Source organism: Pteropus medius, unplaced genomic scaffold (assembly GCF_902729225.1).
Source record: "Pteropus medius unplaced genomic scaffold, Ma_sr-lr_union100, whole genome shotgun sequence".
In the NCBI taxonomy this organism is placed as follows: domain Eukaryota; kingdom Metazoa; phylum Chordata; class Mammalia; order Chiroptera; family Pteropodidae; genus Pteropus; species Pteropus medius.
Genome location: NW_024354503.1, coordinates 1,583,957 through 1,594,542, shown reverse-complemented (window position 1 = coordinate 1,594,542; position 10,586 = coordinate 1,583,957). Strand labels below are relative to the sequence as shown.

General features: G+C 55.5%; 1 protein-coding gene across 3 annotated transcripts in view; it reads left to right on the top strand.

Annotated features, from left to right (window-relative positions):
• The first annotated feature begins 4,753 nt into the window (after nucleotides 1-4,753).
• The window catches only part of RAP1GAP (RAP1 GTPase activating protein), a 63,294-nt gene continuing 57,461 nt past the window's right edge, over nucleotides 4,754-10,586 (top strand). For all 3 annotated transcript variants that reach the window (XM_039854224.1, XM_039854223.1, XM_039854222.1), the window contains exon 1: nucleotides 4,754-4,847. The gene's annotated coding sequence lies outside the window, so the exon portion shown is untranslated. The remainder of the gene's footprint in view (nucleotides 4,848-10,586) is intronic.

Here is a 10,586-nt window from a genome sequence, read left to right as displayed (position 1 = left end):
ACCCAGCCAAGGCAAGACACAATCCCTGATGAGGTGGAGCCTTCTGCCAAATGGCCTCCATCCCTAAGCACATGTGACATGTTGGCTATTCTCGTACTAGTTTCACACTTTCTCATTCATGAGGCTATCTGAATCCTCTGTGAAGTTAGTCCTTAGAGCTTGTCCAACATAATTACTGTCTTGATCTCAAATAGAGGGCATCATCTGTTCTCCCCTAACATGCTTAAAGGAAAAAAGCACCCTGCTTTCAAGGACTTGGCTAAGACTGCGGAGGCCAGGCCCTTTGAAGTGAAATTGCTTTTCGGTCAGGAAGGCAGCCAGCCTTATAACAGCAGCCGAAATGGCAGCTTGAATTCCAGATCTGTTAGTACTGCCAGGCAATGGCGGCCCTGGGCCACAGGAAGTGGAGGACACACCCCAGGGAAGACAAAGCCTAGGCAACCGCTGCCTTGGTTGAATCGTTGCCGGCTGGCACGTTGGCCTTTGCACACTTGTATCTTGGTCCCCCACCCCCTACTTTGTTCTCTGCCATGTTTGTAACCGAGGGAACACTAAACTGCTACCAGCTCTTTATGATCCTGGACAAGGGTGTTCTTCCCCTTCGGGCCTCAGTGTTCTCTCTGGAAGGAAGTCAAATGTATAGAAGCTGTCAAACATGAACGAGGTAAAAAGAGACAGTGGGGCCTCATCTCTCCACCTCCACACCCACCCACTCCCTTGAAGCTCCGGGGAGTGCTTTTGGAAAATTGTCCAACTGGACAACCTCTGAAGGACTTATTTCATCAGTCTGTGAGTCGCCTCTGTGGTTGGTTTATGCCTGGTGTTTTTGCTGCATCTTCGCTCCCATCTGTGGCATGCATTGGTTCCCTGGATGAAAGAGGCCCCAAGCTGCGCTAGACTGTCTAGAATTGTGGCCTAGAGTAAATTGCTTATTTTTGTCTTACTGCGAGCTGCCGTTAGGGCTGGGCTGAATCTTATGTCTGCACCTAAAAACCACTCCGGTCCCCAGAAATGAATCAGCCTGATTAGTATGAGACTGTTCTGGCTCCGAGGGCAGGGGCTCTGGCCACCTTATTCACTGCGACCCACGGTGTGTCACATGTGTTCTCAGCAAGGAAAAATGAACACTTCAGGATCCACTAGAAGCTCTCCTGTGACAGCAAGACCCCTGGGAAAGAGTTTCTGTTACTTTAGTTTGACCACAGCTATCCCCCACCTTTGGGCTTGTCTCTCTTGTCCTCGATTTGGGGATTTCTAGCTGTGTTCACATTTGTGATATAAAGACTTCTATAGCCCAAGATTGGGTTCCCCAGGATTGCATCTTTGGTCGTGTCTCCAGCATCAGCATGGCAGCCTCCACCCCAGACACTGAGGCCTCAGGTCTCCCTGAGGGATGTGCCCTGGCGCTGACACACTCCTCATCCTGTCTTATGCTCACTGGAGTGGCACTAACCATCTCCCAGCCACCCTGCAGCCCACTCCTCTTTACCAGCCCCTCCTAGACCTTAGTGCCCTGTGGGCAACACTTCTTGGTTACCCCACTGCTGTTCGGTCTTCTGCCCTGCTTTTCCTGCTGGGCCATCTCTAGCCCCATCCCTGTCCCCTTTAATCTGGCTAAGGAGGAGTGGGCAGAGAAGAGAGTTATTTCCAAGAGGCATCATTCTGCATTTACCATTGTGCCACCCACATTTTCATTCTCCAGCCTTCTTAGATGTCAAGGTTTTTGTAGTCAGCTTTCATTTTTCAGCAGTGGGGAGGGCAGAGGTAGTGGCTAGATCGCAACGTATTAAGTGTTTGAAAAAGAAAAGGCTTGTGCCCCGAGGCAACCATGCGTGAGTGGTCAGTCCTGAGTGGTTTGGATTGAAGTAGGGCAGGGAAAGCAAAGCAGCAGGGCCTTTGTCCATTCTTCCCTTTAGTACTCAGGCTCCATGCCCAGCCCCCTATGGCACAGCACATGTTGCCTTCTCCCCAGGGACCCTGACAGTCTCAGAATGGTGCCCCCCAAGACACGCTAGAGATTATAAGGCTCTTGCATTGAGGTTTTCTGTCAAGAGGAAAATGCTGTAATTGAAAAGCTCCTTGATTATAAAGAAGAAATAGGCCTGGCACAGAAGAGCTTTCGTTCTTTGGCCTACTCAGCCAGGGTCGGGCACATTTAATCCCTAGTCCTCCGATGCCAACAGGACTTTAGGCCCTGGGGAACCTGGGAGTCTGCCAGTCCAAACCATAAAAGATCACAGCTGCAACTCACTGGGTGCGCATCACCACTGCCTCCATCTGACCCCTCCTTCCAGCTCAGGTGGGGCACCTTTGTCCTCTGCTTGCAGTCCGGAATGGTACTATCAGCAGTGCCTTTCTGCCAGAATTGGGAACCCATGGTCTCTGTCTCACAGCATGGAGGGGGAGAGGGCTCTTTGGGGGAGTAGTTGGAGAAGCAGGAAGAGGCACTGGGATTGTGATCAGAATTAAATTCAAGCATCCATCTGGCCCAGCATACAAAAATGCCAAAGGATGGGAAGAGATGTGCTTCAGAGAACCCTGGAGTTTATGTGCCTTTCCTGAGACGTGTGAGCCCGGCCCTGGTGTAGGCAAGCCAGCTCAGTGGATGCAGCCCTGGAAGATCTTAAGGCTTTCAGCTGGCCCTTTCCAAACAGGATTTGATTTCAACAAGCATCTCCCAGGACCACAGCCCTGCAGAAAATACCTGGCTGGGGTAATTGCTACACCATCTGCACCATCCCCAGAAGTGCCTGAGCCAGTCTTGTTCAGCTTCTTCTCTCACCATTTTGAACCAACTCTGTAGCGCTGGTGCATCCTGCAAAGGATCCAGGCCCAGGCTCAATGCTAGGCAGGAAATCAAAAGGCCCTCAAGGATGGAGTGGGCTCAGAGTGAGCAGGTGATGCTACAGGCGTCTATCCTCAGAGCCCCAGCAGTTGTCCTCTTCTTGCCCTGAACTTAACCTTGTTCTACCTGCCCCCCTCAACATGTCTGTGGCCCCATAGCGCCAGCAACACTGCAGCTTTGTTAGGCATGCAGGAGCTCAGGCCCAGATCTACTGAATAGGGACCTACATTGGGATCAGGCCACTCCTGTGCTCTTAGAAGTTTGAGAAACCCTGGGCTGGGGCCTTTTTCCTACCCTTGGCTGGAGGAAGCTTGCAGGAGGGAGAACTTGACAGAGAAGGACTGGATAGAACTAGTGCCTGATCTTGCTTCCCCTATCTGCCTTTTCACATATGCAGGGGGTGGGATGAGGGCGAGGCATGTCCTGCTGTTCCTCCTTAATTCTAACCTCTTGGTCGGGGTGAGATTTTTGGTGGGGAAACATGGCTGGGCCCAGCCCCCATGAGGCTGAACACTCAGGGGCCTACATATCTCAGAGGCTGGTGTAAGGGTTGCTGAAGGCCTCAGATCTTTTCCTTGATGAAATGTAGTCCTTGTGGCTGGGAAAATAAGATGGGGAGGTGGAACTGACAGTCGCTCGTTAAGCACACAGCAGGTGCTCAGTATGTTGAATAAATGAATACAAGACGAGTCCTCCCTAAGTCCTGTCTGTGAGATGGGCCTTTTGGATCCACTGACCTTGGAGGGTCCTGTCGCCTTGACCCACCGATTCTAAATGGTTGATGAAATAGGTTTGTCTTTACCCTTTTTCGGCCTGTTTCCCGTTATTAGAGCAAGAGGGTGAGATCCAGAGGTCTCAAAGATCCCCTCTAACAGGCTTCTGTGACTCAGGGCATGATCTTGGGACCACCAAGCATACCCTCATCATTGTCCCCCACAGCTCTGACCTTGTAGACACACTGCCTGTTTCCTCAGTTTGTCTAGGGTTGCCCTTGGAGGGGATCCCAGGGGAAAACATGTGACACAGCAGGGTACTCTTCAGTAGGGCCCTGGAATTACAATTGTCAACAGCACTGCTACTGCTCACTTGCATGTGACCTTGGTCAAGTCCCTTTCTCCTCAGTGGGGAGTGGGGCCCTGGAGCCACCCACAGTCGTCAATAGCACTGCTGCCGCTGCTCACTTGCGTGTGACCTTGCTCAAGTCTCTTCCTCCCTGTGGACCTCAGAGGTCAGACTAAGGTGATCTCTGCGACCCCTTCCTGTCTGGGTTTTCAATTCTTGTCCTGACCCAACTTCCTTTTGCTGCCTTCCTTCTACTTTAGAGCGTGGCCCGCGAGACTGGCCCTCCCTCCCACCGCCCTGGTTTCCTGGTTAGGTCGGGAGTGGGGAGTGAGCTGCTCAGTCTAGAGAGGATGTCCGAGAGCAGCTAACGCGCTGGGGAGTGTCACCGCGGCCCTCTGCGAGGACGCGCATCCACCGCCCTGTGTACGTGCTGCAGGGGCACAGCCTCCTCGCCCAGCTCGCCCCGCGCGCCTTTTGCTTTCCCTCCGCCCCTGCAGACACGCGGAGCCCGTGGGGGCCTAGGGCGTGTCCCCCACTTGCCCCAGAAGTTGTCCCTCTCCCCTTGGAGCATGAGCTGGATCCCTCCTGTCGCAGTCTAGCCGTGTAACCTTGAGCCAGCCCTTGCCCTCTTCGGGTCTCAGTTTCCCCACCTGTAAGATGGGGGCACAGAGCGCCCGCCCCCGGGACCTGTTGTGAGGAGCGGCGGGCGGCAGGGTGGGGGCCTCCGCCGCTCCAGCGCCCGCGGCTCGGGCTCCGCAGTGAGGGGGGAGCGGCGCCGGGAGGGAGCGCTCGCCGGTCACGTGACGCCCCCCTCCCCGAACTGCGGCGGCAGCGGCGGCGGCGGCGGCGGCGAACGCGGAGCCCCGTCTGAGCAGAGCTGCAGCGGCTGCCGCGGGCACCGGAGTGCCGAGCCCAGGACGCCCCCGGCCCAGGCCCGCGGGTGAGTCCGCCCTGCCCGGGGTGCTGGCCTGGGAAGGGGAAGGCACCGGGCTGCCCCAGGCTCTGGTCGGCCGGCAGCCAAGACCCCGCGCGGACGGGTTGGGTGAACGGGCGGAGACCCGGGACCCGAAGGTTGGCGGGGAGGGGCGCAGGCTGGGCTTGGCCAAGGCTGGAAGCGGGCGGTGAGAGGCCCGGCCTGGGCTGAACCGGCCGAGCTGAACCCCTACAGGGCTGGGGTCAGGCCGTAGCTGAGGGGCTTAGGTCCCACCCGCCGGCGTTGGTTGGGGGTCCCGCCTTCCGATTCCCCTGAGGAGGGAGGGGGCGCCTTGGTTCAGAGCAGGGAACGCGCAAAGTGGACGCGTTCCTTCGATCCCCGGGGAGGGGCCTTAACACCTCCCAGGAGGAGGCGCTCTGGTCCCCGGAGGAGGGAAGTGGGGGTCCTCGGGTCTAACGACCCAGAGCCAAGAGGGCGGTGATGTCCTTGCCTCCTCAGGGACAAGCGCGTTTCCCCCGCCCCCTGTCCATGACCCGCTGCTGAGCAGGGCACACGCGTCACGCAGTCAGGCGCCCCCTCGTCGCTTCCACTGGCTCCGCAAGATCCGAGGACTCGGTGGGAATCTACAGGGCGTTCCTCGTGCCCCGCAGGCGCTGTGGTGCCAGTCGTGGGGCGCCGGGGCTTGGGGAAGATACCCTTGGTGTACACACACACGCACATACACGCAAACACACGCACACGCACCCACTAACTCAGAAGGTGAGCGTTTTTCTTCCACGGTCGTTAGACCCCAACCTGTATATAACCCCCGAGTCCTTGGGGTCATACCGCAGGCCTGGGGGTGGAACGAAGGAGGACACCCATCTTTCACACAGGGGACATTGGCATCTGTCCCCGTGCTTTATTCCCCTCCCTCAGCAAAGTCAGAGGCCAGCATGAGGGGGCATTGAGAGAACCTGGGTCAGGACAGAGTAGGAAAGGCAGAGGGGAGATGAAGTAAGGGGAGGGCGGGTTATCTTCCTCCCAGAAGGGAGCTGGGTCCTAGGCTCCTAGCCCACCCTGTCACAGGACAGTGGCCCCTCCTTTCCAAGGATGTTCAAGGGAAGAAGCTGGGGACAGAGGGCAGCCCTGAGTTTCCTAGTGAGTGAGAAGGAACATCAGTCAAAGGTGCCTCTGAATGGGCATCTAGGTCTGGCACAGCAGCTGAGGGCAGCAGCTGAGTGGAGGAGGTGGTAGTCATGCCCAGCTGGCCCCAGGGATCCCCTCCCCACTCTATCCAACCTCAGCTTTGCTCTGAGCCCCCCTGGCTATTGGAGGGTCTGGGGAAGGGGCAGGGCACTTTAATGGCCTTGGAAAAAATTCCAGGGTAATGATTAATCCTTGAGTGGCCTGAGTGCCTTCCCCATTCACAGCAACCTTTCAGAACAGGGTCTGAGGTCTCCATTGCACAGAGAGGCCCAGAGAGGCTAAATAAACTGCCTAAGGTCGCAGAGCCGCCTTCTGCCTGGGGTGGTATAGGTTCTCTGGCTCCTGATCCATGTGGATCATCACAGTGGTGGGGTTGAGGAAGGGTCAGTGACAGGGAGTTGTGATCCACAGTGGACTCGCTCCCCTGTGCTCCCTGGGGGAAGGGTGCATCTGGATGGAGGTGGGGGAAGTTGGGTCATGTTGAAGAGAACTCCTCCACCTTTCCTCGGGGTCTAAACTCAGACCTTCTCCCCATCTGGGAGCCTTGTGCTCGCTTTGCTGCCTCCCTCCCACAGCCATGATGGTGCTCCCACCCTGGGACCTTCCCAGCTCACAACCTTCCTTGGAGAAAGCCCTCTCCTCTTCTCTCTGCCTTGTAGGGTGTCTGCCTGGCAGGGGTCTCAGGGAGTCCCTCTCCTGGCTCTAACTACTCATTTACTCCCAGGGGACAAGAAGGATTTTTTTTATTTATTTATTTTTTCCTTCGGCCTCTTGAAATGCAAAGGATCTCCTTTTGGTTCAGGGGGGTTCTCTGCTACTCTGGCCTTAGCACCCCCAGCAGGGTCTGCAGAGGCCTGAGGTTAGGAAGCCCTGAGACCCTGCTGTATACCTCCCTCTTACCTAGCCCTGCCCCTCGCTCAGCTGTCATGTTCCCCAGCCAAGAGGCCCTTTGAGGACTGCTGAGGCAGGTCTGTCTTCCATGTCACCTGTCTGTCTACAGAGGCCTTTGTCCTGGCTGTCAGAGGCTGCTAAGCAGCCACACATGCTGTGCAAACACTGAAACCCTTGCACAGCCAGACACAGACACAAACACAGTCCAGCTCACAAATACCCTGAGACCCAGACTCAGGAACCCACGGGCATCCCCAGGCCAACACCCCTGTCTCCAACTCTGAGCGACGCTACAAACACTGAGACACACCATCCAGATGTGTGGACACAGATGGGAGGTGGTCATCAGCAAGAAGAGCCTCCTCCGAAACCCTCATTCAGCTGATATCTGCTTCTATTATCTCCTCCGGGGCACGCACATAATACATACACAAACAGAAAGAAGCCCCATGCCCTTAAAAATGAACCTGGCAGATCTGCACATGCAGCCACCCACCCAGGGTGCACATGCACCCAGGCTACCATGGGTGCACACACACTGCATTACATCTGCTTCCTGCATGTGGGACGTGAACTCATCACCCCAGGAGGAAGAGGCAGAGGCCTCTCTGATCACCCTCAACAAAGCCTCACCTACCCTCTTCTCTGCCTCACGTGAACCCAGCTTGCATAAGAATACTGGAAAACTGCCTGGTGTGCTCCCCTCGGTGTACCTTCCTCCTCTCCCCCTACGTCACCCCCCAACACCTACCAGGTTGCCAAAGGAGTCTCTTTCCTTGGCTCCCCCTTTGCTGCCCATGAAGGTGCCACTCCACAGGCCTCTCCCAAGATAGGGCACCCCCAGCCCAAGCTTAAGCAGACCTGGGATTCCGTTTCCTTTGCCACTTTTGCCAGGAGGCCTTGCCAAGTCCTGGTTTCTGCTTTGCCTGCCCAGCAAGGCCAGGGCCCAGCTGGTGTGAGGGAGGGGAATCCCCTAAGTTCTCTGCTTACCTGCTCATCTGGCAGAACCTCTGCAGGTTGGGCCCTCACCCCATGGCTAGGCCTCTGGCATCACTGGGAAACAGCTACTGAGAGGTGCTTCTATGGGCTCAGATGAGACTCCAGGGCAGACTGATGCTAGGCGCGGGGCAGCGAGGGCCTCTGGACTTTGTTTGCCATTCTCTCTTGGCTACTCACCCTAGGCTTCCCAGAGCATTGGTTTCAAATCTAGGCCTGGCCCTGTTTCTTGCTGGCTGTGTGGCCCAGGCAAATTATTTCCCCTTTCTGGGCCCATCTCCAGTTCTGGGAGGCAGCTCAGCCTGCCTAGGGAGTATGAGGTGGGAGATGGCAGTCCTGTGCCAATGAAGAAAGGAAGTTTAGGTTTGCTGGGAAGTGTAGGGCAAGAGGGGGCCCCTGGCTAAGGACTTCCAGCAGACTGAAAACTCTAGGCCCACAAAAGGTCAAGCAGGGGTAGCCAGTCTGGGACTTCCTGGGCTGGCCACCCTGGGGTCAGCAGAGAGGGAACTGAAAGCAGGGGGCTGCAGCTGTGGTTTACATCTGTGGGAATTTTCATGCCCCCAAATGTGCTCTATTTTTAGGGCTGAAGACTAGTACTTGCGGGCAGTGACTCAGAGAGCAGGGAGGAAGAAGCAGAGGGGTGCTGGTGGGGAGACATCCCCAAACAGGGGCATCCCACTGGGATGCCACCCTTCCCTACTGCAAGGAGCCAAAGCTACGATGCTCGTGCTGTGTGCTGGCACAATGCTGGGGACCTCATCTGCACACTTACTAAGCAATTATTGACCATGTAGTATGTCCCAGGGACACAGATATGACCTGGGTGTGGCACCTTTTGGTCCCTACCACAGCCCGGTGTGGTTTTATCGTGGCCACACCTCAGATGAGGAAAAGCTCCAAGAGGTGAAATACCCTGCCCATTCTGTTAGTAAATACCTCTCTGACAGCATAGGGCCACCCTCCTTTGGGCCCCCTTTTGGAAGAAGACCTGAGTTCAGATTCTGCCTGTGCTCCTGATTAGCTGCACAGCATGGGGCAAGTTACTCCGTCTCTTTGAGCCTCTGTTTTTTCATCCGTAAAGTGGGGATCACCCACTTCATGCACTTGATGAGGCTGTTTCAAAGGTTAAGAAGACTAATGTAGACAAATAACCAGGGTCATGCCCAGCTCCTGGTGGGCACTTGTTAGGGACTAAGAGAAGATGAACGGTGTCAGGAATCCAAGTCTGGCCTCTGCTGTATGACTTTGAACAAGTCACTTGCTCTCCCTGTTCCTCGTTTCCTTCTCCACAGAACAGGGATTACGAGCCCTTGTTTGCCTGGCCGCCTGGGTGTGCTGTTTGTGCAGATCAGATGTGATGGCTAGGAGCTGCTGTGAAAAACACAGCTGCACTCAGAGAGATGGACGCACAGGAGGAAAAACAAGCAGTAGAAAAATGTGGAGAAAAATATTTTTTAAAAAACTCTAAATATTTTATCACAGCAAGAAATTATAAGCCCTTTCTTCAGTGTTTTGGGATTGTAGGCAATTTTTCCATAACTTCACATTTCCAAGGCAGTTGGTATCGCTATCATCGTGTGAGATGGGTAGTTTTACCCCTGAGGTATCAACGCCTGGCACATAATAGGTCGTCAGTAAATGGTAATAGTGACTATGAGTGGAATTATGAGTTGCATAGTGAAAGGAGGGATGAAGGTGTTTCTGGGACATGACCGGCTGCAGTGTGAGAGGGGGCCATCAGGACACTGGTTTGGCTTCCATGAAAGGTGTTTGTAAGGTTGAGCTGGGATCAGTTTATTAAGGGCCTTGAATGCTCGGCTAAGGAGTTTGCATTTCCCTGAAAGCCAACGGGGAAACCGTTGGAGGGACGGGCTGAGCCTTCTGTGGGCAGGCCGTGGGTCCCGGGCCAGGCTCACCAGCCAGGAACGAGGAAGTAGCCTGGCACAGTTCTCTGTCCCGCCTCTGCCGTTTCAGTGCAGTGCCATTGGCTGTTTCCGTGGGACTCATTTTCCTCTTCTATGCAAAGAAGATGGCTCCAGCATCTTCTATCCCAGGGGCAGGTGAGAGGACCTGGCACTAACCTATCAGGGATCGACGGGGCTGTCACCTGTGCTGGAAATCATGTTCCTCCTCTCACTAGCTGGGTGATCTCAGGAAAGTCGCTGGCTTCTCTGAGCCTCCCTTTCCCTCTGTGCAATGGATGGATGCAGCTTCTGCCTTTGCAGTGTGGTTCCAGTGAGACCGAGCTGGTGACTGTGCCGTATGAGCCTCAGATGTGTCATGTCTGTGGGGGAATCGTGCTGTTTCTTGCTATTACCTGTTCCCTAGGATCCCCTGAGAATTTGGGACTGCTGGGATTTGGTGGGGGAACGGCAGGTGAGGACAGACTCTTGAGCTGCCAGAGAGGCCGTGACCTTCTCAAGACCACAGGAGTCACGTGCCTGCTGCAACCAGGCTGTTGGAGGGAGTGGAGGGTGAGGCCTTCTGCCCTGCTCCTGAGTTCTCAGCCCCAAGTCTTCGAGGTAAAGACGTCCACATCCTGAGATCAGAGGACAGCCCTCCCCAAGGCCCCACTCCTCTGAGGTGGGATGGAGTCGGCTGATGGACGGTGACCTTGGGAATTCCTCTGCTTGCATGCTCAGTGCCAGAACTGCTGGGACAGCCCTGATT